This window comes from Bos taurus, chromosome 16 (assembly GCF_002263795.3).
Source record: "Bos taurus isolate L1 Dominette 01449 registration number 42190680 breed Hereford chromosome 16, ARS-UCD2.0, whole genome shotgun sequence".
In the NCBI taxonomy this organism is placed as follows: domain Eukaryota; kingdom Metazoa; phylum Chordata; class Mammalia; order Artiodactyla; family Bovidae; genus Bos; species Bos taurus.
The window spans coordinates 14967354-14982958 of NC_037343.1; positions in this window are offsets into that span (position 1 = coordinate 14967354).

The following is a 15605-nucleotide window of genomic DNA, read 5'->3' on the forward strand; positions in this document are numbered from 1 at the left end:
AAATAAATGAATCAGAGAGGAAAAAAGAAAAACAAATTAAAAGAAATGAGGACAATCTCAGAGACCTCCAGGACCATGTTAAAAGCCCCAACATTCGAATCATAGGAGTCCCAGAAGAAGACAAAAAAAAGACCATGAGAAAATACTTGAGGAGATAACAGTTGAAAACTTCCCTAAAATGGGGAAGGAAATAATCACCCAAGTCCAAGAAACCCAGAGAGTCCCAAACAGGATAAGCCCAAGGCAAAACACCCCAAGACACATATTAATCAAATTAACAAAGATCAAACACAAAGAACAAATATTAAAAGCAGCAAGGGAAAAACAACAAATAACACACAAGGGGATTCCCATAATGATAACAGCTGATCTTTCAATAGAAACTCTTCAGGCCAGGAGGGAATGGCAAGACATACTTAAAGTGATTAAAGAAAATAACCTACAGCCCAGATTACTGTACCCAGCAAGGATCTCATTCAAATATGAAGGAGAAATCAAAAGCTTTACAGACAAACAAAAGCTGAGAGAATTCAGCACCACCAAATCAGCTCTCCAACAAATGCTAAAGGATATTCTCTAGACAGGAAACACAATAAGGGTGTATAAACTCGAACCCAAAATGATAAAGTAAATGGCAATGGGATCATACTTATCAATAATTACCTTAAACGTAAGTGGGTTAAATGCCCCAACCAAAAGACAAAGACTGGCTGAATGGATACAAAAACAAGATCCCTATATATGTTGTCTACAAGAGACCCACCTCAAAACAGGGGACACATACAGACTAAAAGTGAAGGGCTAGAAAAAGATATTCCACGCAAATAGAGACCAAAAGAAAGTAGAAGTAGCAATACTCATATCAGATAAAATAGACTTTAAAACAAAGGCTGTGAAAAGAGACAAAGAAGGACACTACATAATGATCAAAGGATCAATCCAAGAAGAAGATATAACAATTATAAATATATATGCACCCAATATAGGAGCACCACAATATGTAAGACAAATGCTAACAAGTATGAAAGGGGAAATTAACAAGAACACAATAATAGTGGGAGACTTTAATACCCCACTCACACCTATGGATAGATCAACTAAACAGAAATTAACAAAGAAACACAAACTTTAAATGATACAATAGACCAGTTAGACCTAATTGATATCTATAGGACATTCCACCCCAAAACAATGAATTTCACCTTTTGCTCAAGTGCACACTGAACCTTCTGCAGGATAGATCACATCCTGGGCCATAAGTCTAGCCTTGGTAAATTCAAAAAAATTGAAATCATTCCAAGCATCTTTTCTGACCATAATGCAGTAAGATTAGATCTCAATTACAGGAGAAAAACTATTAAAAATTCCAAAATATGGAGGCTGAACAACACGCTGCTGAATAACCAACAAATCACAGAAGAAATCAAAATATGCATAGAAACGAATGAAAATGAAAACACAACAACCCAAAACCTGTGGGACACTGTAAAAGCAGTGCTAAGGGGAAAGTTCATAGCAATACAGGCATACCTCAAGAAACAAGAAAAAAGTAAAAAAAAAAAAAATAATAATAACCTAACTCTACACCTAAAGCAACTAGAAAAGGAAGAAATGAAGAACCCCAGGGTTAGCAGAAGGAAGGAAATCTTAAAAATTAGGGGAGAAATAAATGCAAAAGGAACAAGAGACCATAGCAAAAATCAACAAAGACAAATGCTGGTTCTTTGAGAGGATAAATAAAACTGACAAACCATTAGCCAGACTCATCAAGAAACAAAGGGAGAAAAATCAAATCAATAAAATTAGAAATGAAAATGGAGAAATCACAACAGACAACACAGAAATACAAAGAATCATAAGAGACTACTATCAGCAATTATATGCCAATAAAATGGACAACGTGGAAGAAATGGACAAATTCTTAGAAAAGTACAACTTTCCAAAACTGGACCAGGAAGAAATAGAAAATCTTAACAGACCCATCACAAGCACGGAAATTGAAACTGTAATCAGAAATTTTCCAGCAAACAAAAGCCCAGGTCCAGATGGCTTCACAGCTGAATTCTACCAAAAATTTAGGGAAGAGCTAACATCCATCCTACTCAAACTCTTCCAGAGAATTGCAGAGGAAAGTAGACTTCCAAACTCATTCTATGAAGCTACCCTCACCCTAATACCAAAACCTGACAAAGATGCCACAAAAAAAGAAAACTACAGGCCAATATCACTGATAAACATAGATGCAAAAATCCTTAACAAAATTCTAGCAATCAGAATCCAACAACACATTAAAAAGATCATACACCATGACCAAGTGGGCTTTATCCTAGGGATGCAAGGATTCTTCAATATCCGCAAATCAATCAAGGTAATACACCACATTAACAAATTGAAAAATAAAAGCCATATGATTATCTCAATAGATGCAGAGAAAGCCTTTGACAAAATTCAACATCCATTTATGATAAAAACTATCCAGAAAGCAGGAATAGAAGGAATGTAACTCAACATAATAGAAGCTATCTATGACAAACCCACAGTAAACATCCTCAATGGGGAAAAATTTAAAGCATTTCCTCTAAAGTCAGGAACAAGGGTGCCCACTTTCACCACTACTATTCAACAGATTTTTGGAAGTTTTAGCCACAGCAATCAGAGCAGAAAAAGAAATAAAAGGAATCCAAACTGGAAAATAAGAAGTAAAACTCTCACTGTTTGTAGATGTACATGATCCTCTATATTGAAAACCCTAAAGACTCCACCAGAAAATTACTAGAACTAATCAATGAATATAGTAAAGTTTCAGGATTTAAAATCAACACACAGGAATCCCTAGCATTCCTATACACTAATAAAGAAATATAGATCAATGGAACAAAATAGAAGGTGCAGAGATAAATCCACGCACCTATGGACACCTTACCTTTGACAAAAGAGGCAAGAATACACAATGGAGAAAAGACAATCTCTTTAACAAGTGATGCTGTGAAAACTGGTCAACCACTTGTAAAAGAATGAAACTAGAACACTTTCTAACACCATCAGATCAGATCAGTCACTCAGTCGTGTCCGACTCTTTGCGACCCCACGAATCGCAGCACGCCAGGCCTCCCTGTCCATCACCAACTCCGAAAGTTCACTCAGACTCACGTCCATAGAGTCAGAGATGCGATCCAGCCATCTCATCCTCTGTCATCCCCTTCTCCTCTCACCCCCAATCCCTCCCAGTATCAGAGACTTTTCCAATGAGTCAGCTCTTCGCATGAGGTGGCCAAAGTACTGGAGTTTCAGCTTTAGCATCATTCCTTCCAAAGAAATCCCAGGGCTTATCTCCTTCAGAATGGACTGGTTGGATCTCCTTGCAGTCCAAGGGACTCTCAAGAGTCTTCTCCAACACCACAGATCAGAAGCATCAATTGTTCGGTGCTCAGCCTTCTTCACAGTCCAACTCTCACATCCATACATGACCACTGGAAAAACCATAGCCTTGACTAGATGGACCTTTGTTAGCAAAGAATGTCTCTGCTTTTGAATATGCTATCTAGGTTGGTCATAACTTTCCTTCCAAGGAGTAAGCGTCTTTTAATTTCATGGCTGCAGTCACCATCTGCGGTGATTTTGGAGCCCAAAAAAATAAAGTCTGACACTGTTGCCACTGTTTCCCCATCTATTTCCCATGAAGTGATGGGACCAGATGCCATGATCTTCATTTTCTGAATGTTGAGCTTTAAGCTCAACTTTCTCCACTTTCACTTTCATCAAGAGGCTTTTTAGTTGTTCTTCACTTTCTGCCATAAGGGTGGTGTCATCTGCATATCTGAGGTGATTGATATTTCTCCCTGCAATCTTGATTCCAGCTTGTGTTTCTTCCAGTCCAGCACTTGTCATGATATACTCTGCATATAAGTTAAATAAACAGGGTGACAATATACAGCCTTGCTGTACTCCTTTTCCTATTTGGAACCAGTCTGTTTTTCCATATCCAGTTCTAACTGTTGCTTCCTGACCTGCATATAGGTTTCTCAAGAGGCAGATCAGGTGGTCTGGTATTCCCATCTCTTTCAGAGTTTCTCACAGTTTATTGTGATCCACACAGTCAAAGGCTTTGACATAGTCAATAAAGCAGAAATAGATGTTTTTATGGAACTCTCTTGCTTTTTCCATGATCCAGCAGATGTTGGCAATTTGATCCCTGGTTCCTCTGCCTTTTCTAAAAGCAGCTTGAACATCAGGAAGTTCACGGTTCACATATTGCTGAAGCCTGGCTTGGAGAATTTTGAGCATTACTTTACTAGCGTGTGAGATGAGTGCAATTGTGCGGTAGTTTGAGCATTCTTTGGCATTGCCTTTCTTTGGGATTGGAATGAAAACTGACCTTTTCCAGTCCTGTGGCCACTGCTGAGTTTTCCAAATTTGCTGGCATATTGAGTGCAGCACTTTCACAGCATCATCTTTCAGGATTTGCAATAGCTCAAATGGAATTCTATCACCTCCACTAGCTTTGTTCATAGTTATGCTTTCTAAGGCCCACTTGACTTCACATTCCAGGATGTCTGGCTCTAGGTCAGTGATCACACCATCATGATTATCTTGGTTGTGAAGATCTTTTTTGTTCAGTTCTTCTGTGTATTCTTGCCATCTCTTCTTAATATCTTCTGCTTCTGTTAGGTCCATACCATTTCTGTCCTTTATCGAGCCCATCTTTGCATGAAATGTGCCTTTGGTATCTCTGATTTTCTTGAAGAGATCTCTAGTTTTTCCCATTCTGTTGTTTTCCTCTATTTCTTTGCATTGATCGCTGAAGAAGGCTTTCTTATCTCTTCTTCCTATTCTTTGGAACTCTGCATTCAGATGTTTATATCTTTCCTTTTCTCCTTTGTTTTTCGCTTGTCTTCTTTTCACAGCTATTTGTAAGGCCTCCCCAGACAGCCATTTTGCTTTTTTGCATTTCTTTTCCATGGGTTGGTCTTGATCCCTGTCTCCTGTACAATATCACCAAAATAAACTCAAAATGGATTAAAGATCCAAACGTAAGACCAGAAACTATAAAACTCCTAGAGGAAAATCTATGCAAAACACTGTCCGACATAAATCACAGCAGGATCCTCTATAACCGATCTCCCAGAATATTGGAAATAAAAGCAAAAATAAACAAATGGGACCTAATTAAAAGTAAAAGCTTCTGTACAACAAAGGAAACTATAAGCAAGGTGAAAAGACAGCCTTCAGAATGGGAGAAAATAATAGCAAATGAAGCAACCGACAAAGGACTAATCTCAAAAATATATAAGCAACTCCTGCAGCTCAATTCCGGAATAATAAATGACCCAATCAAAAAATGGGCCAAAGAACTAAATAGACATTTCTCGAAAGAAGACATACAGATGGCTAACAAACACATGAAAAGATGCTCAACATCACTCATTATCAGAGAAATGCAAATCAAAACCACAATGAGGTATCATTTCATACCAGTCAGAATGGTTGCGATCCAAAAGTCTACAAGCAATAAATGCTGGAGAGGGTGTGGAGAAAAGGGAACCCTCTTCCACTGTTGGTGGGAATGCAATCTAGTACAGCTACTATGGAGAAGAGTGTGGAGATTCCTTAAAAAACTGGAAATAGAACTGCCTTATGACCCAGCAACCCCACTGCTGGGCATACACTCTGAGAAAACCAGAATTGAAAGAGACACATGTACCCCAATGTTCATCGCAGCACTGTTTATAATAGCCAGGACATGGAAACAACCTAGATGTCCATCAGCAGATGAATGGATAAGAAAGCTGTGGTACATATACACAATGGAGTATTACTCAGCCATTAAAAAAATACATTTGAATCAGTTCTAATGAGGTGGATGAAACTGGAGCCTATTATACAGAGTGAAGTAAGCCAGAAAGAAAAACACCAATACAGTATACTACCGCATACGTATGGAATTTAGAAAGATGGTAACAATAACCCTGTATGTGAAACAGCAAAAGAGACACAGATGTATAGAACAGTCTTTTGGACTCTGTGGGAGAGGGACAGGGTGGGGCGATTTGGGAGAATGGCATTGAAACATGTATAATATCATATATGAAATGAATCGCCAGTCCAGGTTCGATGCATGATACAGGATGCTTGGGGCTGGTGTACTGGGATGACCAAGAGGGATGGTATGGGGAGGAAGGTAGGAGGGGGGTTCAGGATGGGGAACACTTGTACACCCATGGCGGATTCATGTTGATGTATTGCAAAACCAATACAATATTGTAAAGTAATTAACCTCCAATTAAAATAAATATATATTAAAAAAAAAAAAAAAGAATTCTAAGACACTACTATAAAGAAGGGCTTCCTGATAGCTCAGTTGGTAAAGAATCTGCCTGCAATGCATGAGACCCCAGTTCAATTCCTGGACTGGGAAGATCTGCTGAGGAAAGGATAGGCTACCCATTCCAGTATTCCTGGGCTTCCCTTGTGGCTCAGCTGGTAAAGAATCTGCCAGCAATGTGGGAGACCTGGGTTCATCCCTGGGTTGGGAAGATCCCCTGGAGAAGGGGAAGGCTACCCACTCCAGTATTCTGGCCTGGAGAATTCCGTGTATAGTCCATGGGGTCACAAAGAGTCAGAAAGCTGAGCACCAAAGAATTGATGTTTTGAACTTTGGTGTTGGAGAAGACTCTTGAGATTCCCTTGGATTGCAAGGAGATCAAACCAGTTCATCCTCAAGGAAATCAACTCTGAATACTCATTGAAAGGATGGATGCTGAAACTGAAGCTCCCATACTTTGGCCACCTGATTCGAAGAGCTTACTCATTGGAAAAGACCCTGATGCTGGGCAAGACTGAAGGCAGGAGGAGAAGGGGATGACAGAGGATGAGATGGCTGGATGATACCACTGACGCGATGGACATGAGTTTAAGCAAGCTCCAGGAGTTGGTGATGGACAGGGAAGCCTAGTGTGCTGCAGTCCATGGGGTCGCAGAGTCCCACACGACTAAGTGACTGAACTGAACTGAATGGAACTAAAATATTAAACTGTAAACCTTCTTTCCAGCTTATCCCCAAAGGCACTCAATCATTTACCCTAGACATTATACACTGTGAAAGAAAAATATATAGACTTTTAAATTTTATAACCTGCTCTCTGGCTTTGAACTGTTTGCTAATCATAGGAGACCAAAAAAAGAACAACAAAAAACTGCAGCATAGTCAACCCCAACAAATTTTCATATTCTCCTATTATGTGTTTTCGGTTTGTCATCATTGTTGTTGTTTAGTTGCTAAGTCCTGCTTGATTCTTTTGTGACTCCATGGACTGTAGCCCTCCAGGCTCCTCTATCCATGGTTTTCCCCAGGCAAGAAAATTGAAATGGGTTTCCATTTCCTTATCCAAGGGATCTTCTTGATCCAGAGATCGAACTCAGGTCGCCTGCATTACAGGCAGATTCTGCACCACTGAGCCACCAGGGAAGCCCATTTAAGGTTAGGGTTGGTACAACATGATTAGTTCTATCTAATAGAACCAGTACACCTCCTCTACCTTGCTTATCCTCCTCCACAACATTCTCTCTCAGAGATCCCAGGTGCCAGGTTTCATAGCCTCAAGACGGTGGAGAACTGCTTCAGTGAACTCTGCCTGTGATGTAAACAAGACATTAAAGTCTTATATTAAATCACTGAGACCTTCAGATTGAATGCTCGCACAGCACAGCTGGGTTTCAAAGTAGAAATGAAAATGACCTTACAAAGTTATAAAGCAGACTACTGCTTGATTTCAACAGTAAGAAACAGGGTTTAAAAATACTTTGATCAATAAAGGCACAGTAAAATTTCTCTTGCCAATGTTGAGATTAAGGATATAGCTATACCCATCTATTTTTTCCAGATAGTCACAATGTAATTCCTTTTAAGTTGAAAAGTGTTATAGAATTAAGCAGAAAAATAAAGTAGTAGAGAACAAAGTCATCAAAGTGGGCACTGGCATGTGGAATTGACCTAAAATAAATATATTAATGGCTTCAAAAATTTTTGCAGGGAATGTATTTCCAAAGAAACCATAGCCTTTGCTTAAAATCTTTTGACTATTTGGGATTTAAAACAACTCTTTAAGTACCTCAAATTTTAAAAGCAATCAATGACTCTGTCTTTCTAAAGTTTTAGGACAGAGTTGAAAAAGTAAAACAGACTTAATCGTAAGAGTAGATGAACTTTAGATAAAGCTGTCATTCTGAATAAGACTCCTTTATCAAAATCAGGACCATAATAAACAATGATTGGAAGGAACCCTGATACTCAGGAAGGGAAAGTCCACATGAAATTTGGAAGTCCATATCCCCTTGAACTCTCTGTGCTTGAAGAAGTGATACAGCTCCCAATCCCTCCTCACTTCTTGAGTAAAAAATTTCCTCTCTTGCTTGAGAAAACATAAATAAAAAGGTTTCCTTAAAAGGAATTGCTTTTGCCTTTTTCAATGTCTGCCTACACTTGTCCTCCGGGCCACCAGACCTACCACTAGGGTCAAATTGTAACATGACTCAACTTGGTAAATGCTCACCTAGCTAAACTGACTGTCTAATACAACATCTGCAGTCCATGGGGTTGCAAAGAGTCGGACACGCCTGAGCGACTGAACTGAACTGAATACAATATCTAGGATTTTTCTCTGAGTGTCAAACTAGTATATATTACTGTTTTACAGAGATACCCAAATTCAGCACATCTGAAATAGAATTTATTTTCCCCTTAATGCTCCCTTTAGAAATACTGATCAGAATATGGTGTTTTGTGTTTTTTGTGTTTTTTTTTTTTCCCCACTTAGAGTTTTACCAGTCACTGATACTCAGCATACCACTTTTGTAAGAACTCTGAACACAGAAAACTTGAGTTCAGACCCCAGCTCCCATATCTTTGAGTCTCAGCTTTATCTATATAATAACTTCACTATGAAAATTAAATATAAATATATGTAAATACTTATACCTACACCTGGAACATGAAAGTGTTCAATAAATGCTAACCATGTTTGTTATTACTTAAAATAGGTACCAGAAAATTTATAGCCAAACTCTATAGTAGCTATCATTTACTGGATATTTTATCATGCTTTAGTTAATTGCATAATAATCTGAAATTAACAGGAAGCACTTTAATGGTGAAATGATCAAGGCATCTCCCTTAAATCATGAAGACTATTAAAATGCTTATTCATATTATTACTATTTAGCATTTAAAAAAATAAATGCTTGACCTTGAAATAAATGATGCAAGGAGGGGTGGGTGGGGAAAAGGTATATATTGGAAATAAAAAAGAGAAGGTTAACACTTTTTGCAGATCATGTGATTATTTATCTATCTAAAATAAACCAAACAAAAATAGCTGGTAAAATGAGAAATAAATTTAATTAGAGAATAAATTAAAATAATAAATTACAAGTTTTAAAAATAGTTTTATATATAAAGGAATATTCAGGTAGAAAAATTAAGATGGGAAATCTTCAAAGCAGTATTATTCTGGTACAGGAAGTTATTTCATTTTGTAGAGAAAAGTGGATATTTCCATAAAAGATGCTGATAAAGGTGATTAATTTACTATAAAGAGAATCATCAAAAACATTTCACTATTAAAAAATTTATTATGCTTGCGCTTAGTCGCTCAGTTGTATCTGGTTCTTTGCAACATTTTGGACTGTAGCCTGCCAGGCTCCTCTGTTCATGGGATTTTTCAGGCAAGAATACTGGACAAGGGTGTCATTTTCCTCTTCTAGGGGATCTTCCCTACCCAGGGATTGAACCTGCATCTCCTTTGACTCCTACATTACAGGCAGATTCTTTACCTGCTGAGCCACAGGGTACACATTCCACATATTTGTACAAATATATATTTGTTTTTCTCTGATTTACTTCACTCTGTATGACAGTCTCTAGGTCCATTCCAGAACAGAGACACAGACATAGAGAATAAACAGTATGGATACTAAGAGGGGAAGGGAGGTGGGGATGAATGGGGAGATTTGGATTGACATTTACACTACCATATATAAAATAGATAACTAACAAGAACCTACAGTATAATACAGGGAACTCTAAATGCTCTGTAGTGATGAAGAGGGGATATATTCATATGGGTGGCTGACCTGCTTTGTTGTTCAGCAGAAACTAACACAATATTGTAAAGAAATTACACTCCAATCAAAAAATCATGCATTTTAATTTTTTTTAAAAAAAGTAAAAATCAATCTGGCTAGTAAATGACCTTCTAAGAATAATATGGAAAGCATAAACTAAAACAATCCAAAACTGATCATTTCAAATATATATTAGCATTATTTAACAAATAATGCTAAATATCACATGATATTTACAACATTTTACTACTCTTGCCTGGAAAATCCCATGGACGGAGGAGCCTCGTAGGCTGCAGTCCACGAGGTCGCTAAGAGTCCGACACGACTGAGCGACTTCGCTTTCACTTTTCACTTTCATACATTGGAGGAAATGGCAACCCACTCCAGTGTTCTTGCCTGGAGAATCCCAGGGACGGGGGAGCCTGGTGGGCTGCCGTCTATGTTGTCACACAGAGTCGGACACGACTGAAGCGACTTAGCAGTAGCAGCAGCAGTGTCAATACTAATAATTAAGATCTCTTACATTAATAATTAAGATCTCTTAAACTTTGTAAGAAATAGGAAGATGCTCAAGCAAAAGTTATAAGTAATTCACAAATACTTACACATGTATATAAAACTAAGACAAATATATAAATGAAGCACAGAACTGGAAGAGTGTGAAGAAAAAGCTATTAATTAATAGTACCAAGAGGGATATCAGTTACAATGGAGTTTCAGAGAACTGGTAAAATGTCATATAATCTAAAAATACAAAAATTCTTAGAACTCAAAATGATTAATTTTTTTTCAGTAATTTTTTTAAAGAAAGCCCACTTATTTTTTATTTTTAATTCAAGGATAATTGCTTTACAATATTGTGTTGGTTTCTTCCATATATCAACATGAATCAGCCATAGATATAGAGCCTCCCACCACATCCCACCTCTCTAGATTGCTACAGAGCCCTGATTTGAATTCCCTGAGTCATTCAGAAAATTCCCACTGGCTAGGGCTACCCTGATAACTCAGTTGGTAAAGAATCTGCCTGCAATGCAGGAAACCCTGGTTCAATTTCTGGGTCAGGAAGATCCACTGGAGAAGGGATAGGCTACCCACTCCAGTATTCTTGGGCTTCCCTTGTGGCTCAGCTGGTGATGAATCCATCTGCAATGTGGGAGACCTGGGTTCGATCCCTGGATTGTGAAGATCCCCTGGAGCAGGAAAAGGCTACCCACTCCAATATTCTGGCCTGGAGAATTTCATGGACTGTATAGTCCCTGAGGTTGTAAAGAGTCGGACATGACTAAGTGACTTTCACCTTCACCTTCACTTTACATATGGTAGTGCCTGTTTCCATGCTACGCTCTGCATTTGTCCCACCCTCTCCTTCCCCCTATCCAATGTCCGTAAGTCTCTTCTCTCTGTCTGCATCTCCACTGCTGCCCTGCCCTGCAAATAGGTTCATCAGTATCATCTTTCTAGATTCCATATATATGGGTTAAAATATGGTATTTGTTTCTCTCTCTGACTTACTTCATTCACCCTGTATAATAGGCGCTAGGTTCATCCACCTCATTAGAACTAATTTAAATGTGCTGCTTTTTATGGTTGAGTACTATTCCTCTGTATATATGCACCACAGCTTCTTTATCCATTCATCCGTTGATGGACATCTAGGTTGCTTCCACACCGTAGCTACTGTAAATAGTGCTGCACTGAACACTGGAGTACGTGTGTCTTTTTCAGTTAGATTTTCTCAGGGTATATGCCCAGAAGTGGGATTGTTGGGTCATATGGTAGTGTTATTTCTAGCTTTTTAAGAACTCTCTATACTGTCTTCCATAGTGGCTGTATCAATTTACATTCCCACCAACAGTGCAAGAGGGTTCCCTTTTCTCCACAACCTCTGCAGCCTTTATTATTTGTAGATTTTTTGATGATGGGCATTTTGACCTATGTGAGGTGATACTTTTTTATAGTTTTGATTTACAGGTCTCTAATAATGAGTAATATTGAGCATTTTTTCATGTGTTTGTTCAACATCTGTATGTCTTCTTTGGAGAAATGTCTGTTTAGGTCTTTGGCCCATTTTTTGATTGGGTTGTTTGTTTTACTGGTATTGAGTTGCACTAGCTGCTTGTGTATTTTGGAAATCATTCAAACGTATTGATTACCTTGAAAATTTTACCAGTTTATCCTGAAATGGAATACATAGCTATCTTTGAAATGATTATGTAGAAATACATTTAAAAATAAAAAGGACTTTTTATATTATATTGCTAATTAAAAATCACATTCTAGTAAACTACGTGCAGAGTATAACCTTAACTTTGTAGGAAAAAAAAATGTATATTTAGAGAAGAGGAGGGCAAATTAACCCACTCCAGTATTCTTGCCTAAAGAATCCAATGGACAGAGGAGCCTAGTGGGCTCCTGTCTATAGGATCACAAAGAGTCAAACATGACTGAAGCGACTAAACACCAGCAGTCTAAACTTATTTATCTCTGGTGGTAAGTTACTGTTTGTGTTACTTTTTTCTTTATGTTTATCTCTCTTTTCTAATTTGTTTTGTATAGTGGGCCCAATTTACATGGGCTAAATAAACTAAATTCTATAATAAATAACTTTCATTTGTATAGTATCACTTCATTTTTTCATTCTTACATGATACATTCTTATATCTTTTCATTGTATTGTAAACTTCTTGGTTAAGCAATTCCTTCATTATTATTATTACTGATAAATGTTTCACAGATTGGAAATTGTGCTAAAAGTGGAAGTTCCCAGTGAAAGAAGTGCATCTTTTATAAGGTTTTCATTAAAATGACTTATTCCTGCATGAAGGTGACATAATATGCTTTCATAGAAACTTAACATTAAAAAAGCAACTTGAAAGTATTTTGTAGAAAACTTCAGGGGAGATTTTTGTAAGTAATTCAGCATATGGCTATCCATAAAATCAATGTGTTTGTGTGCTCGTTGCTTCAATCATGTACAACTCTTTGCAACCCTATGGACTCTAGACTGCCAGGCTCCTCTGTCCATGGAATTTTCCAGGCAAGAATACTGGAGTGAGTTGCCATGCCCTCCTTCTAGGGATCTTTCCAACCCAGGGATTGAATCCAAGTCTCCTGCATTACAGAATCCACCTGCAATGCAGGAGACCCTGGTGCAATTCCTGATAGGGAAGATCTGCTGCAGAAGGGATAGGCTACCCACTCCAGTATTCCTGGGCTTCCCTTGTGGTTCAGCTGGTAAAGAATCTGCCTGCAATGTGGGAGACCTGGGTTCAATCCCTGGGTTGGGAAGATCCCCTGGAGAAGGGAAAGGCTACCCATTCTGATATTCTGGCCTGGAGAATTCCATGGACTATATAGTCCATGGGGTTGCAAAGAGTCAGACACAACTGAGAGACTTTTGCTTTCACTTCATTTTCACTCTTTACCACTGAGCCACTGGGGAAGCCCCTAAAACCAATGGCTTCCCTGAGCTTGATTACATGCTTCAACACTGTGCTAAATTACAGATGGAAATAAAGATCATCAAAAGAACTGTGAACTCCATGATAGGCAGAATATATTTATTAATCTCTGAGTTTCCATGACTTAGTACATGGGGTAACACACAGCATGTGCTAATTCATTATTTGTTGAACAAATAAATGACTTCATGATTTTGGAAGAACAATACAATCGTGGTTCATCTGCTCATATGTTATGAAGATCATGGGCTGGTACTTCAAATGGATTTAATGCTACACTATCAGAAAAATCATAATTAGGATATTTAGTATGAAGTTACAAAAAATGTCTATGTTTTTCTTAAAAGATGGATATTTTTATTAAAATGCAGTCAAGTCCCACAGTTCTGCTGACCAGAAGCATAACTAAAAGCAATAACTTAAGGTATCTTAGTCAATTTAAGCAGAATGACTCAGAGAATGTTCTAAATACTCTTATTTGAAGCCCCATATAGATTCTGTCAATAATAACTGCGTCTTCAATGGTTTTCTAGTAGTTGCTTAAATCAATCAGCATTACATAATGCCCAGGCACTTCATTGATACAATTTGGACTTTAAGTATATAAACTATGTGTATCTCAGTCCTGAACTATAAGGGACATTTTGAGCCTCCCTGGTGGCTCAGATGCTAAAGCGTCTGCCTGCAACGCGGGAGACCCGGGTTTGATCCCTGTGTTGGGAAGATCTCCTGGAGAAGGAAACGGCAACCCACTCCAGTACTCTTGCCTGGAAAATCCCACAGATAGAGAAGCCTGATAGGCTACAGTCCATGGGGTCGCAAAGAGTCGGACACAACTGAGCAGCTTCACTTTCACTTTATGTAAGTTAAGTATTCCAAAGCAACATTGTCAAAGGCTCTTCCAGTTCACATCTCCATCACTTCTATAATATATTAAACTCCATCCTACATTAACAATGACATGGTTATATAAAACAGTAACAAGTTGTTTTTTAAAAGAACATTTTTCCAGTGAACACTGTTGGCACTCTCTTCTACTACCTCCATTCTCTTGGCCCACTCTCTCAGGCAGAGCTACTCCATTTGTGTTCATGGACTTTGCAGCTAACAGTCTGCACTTGTACATTTCTTCACATGGATGCCCTTGAGCACTGAAATTGCTTGTTTGTGAAAAGCCAAGAACGTGTGCTTTTTTTGGGCTTTTGTTTTGTTTCGCTTTAACCCAGCTTCATCCCCTCTGCCCGCCCCAAACCACCCCCCAACCCTGAGAGTGACTGTAGCCAAATATTGACAGTTTGGAGATTAAAAATCCAGGTCCTTTTCCTGTAGGCAGATAAACTTTAAGATATACTTTACATGTAAGAACATCCTGAAGGATCAGCTTGAGTCTGGAACTTCATCAGAAATTCCAGCTTTGTTTCATATCTTCCCTTCCTGATTATAGTAATGTCATGCTTAAACATATATATATAGCTTTACGTATACAAAGGGAATCTATACTACACACTTAACCTAAATATTTTTCCAGAAGTACCTTTTAATTTAGTGTTTTGGGATAGTATTTCATTATAGTTTTCTCATGATTTTATAATAAAATATATATTTGAGTATCCTCATGTCCTACTGGGCTCTGGCTGAACCTTCAGGGCATGCAGAGCCTGTGATTATTAACATGTCCTCAAACTTTTATTCTTATCTTTCATTCATATTATAGCTCTTATGTACAAATAAGATCCTTGCTCTGAAGTCAGTAGTCAAGATGGCTGTTATGCTGAAGTGATAAGGTTTAACTTAAATATATATGTGTGTGTATATATATATATATATATATATATAAAATATACTTGTTTTGTGTGTACATATATATACTTGGTTTGAAGAAAATGTTCATTTTCATCCTTATTATTTGAAAAAATATAAAAACATTTTTTGTAATTTGCTTTCCTTACCCTAAACTAGACTGGGCTGATTTATATCTTACTATTTTCACATGAAATAACCACGCTAGTCAGCATGTTCAGA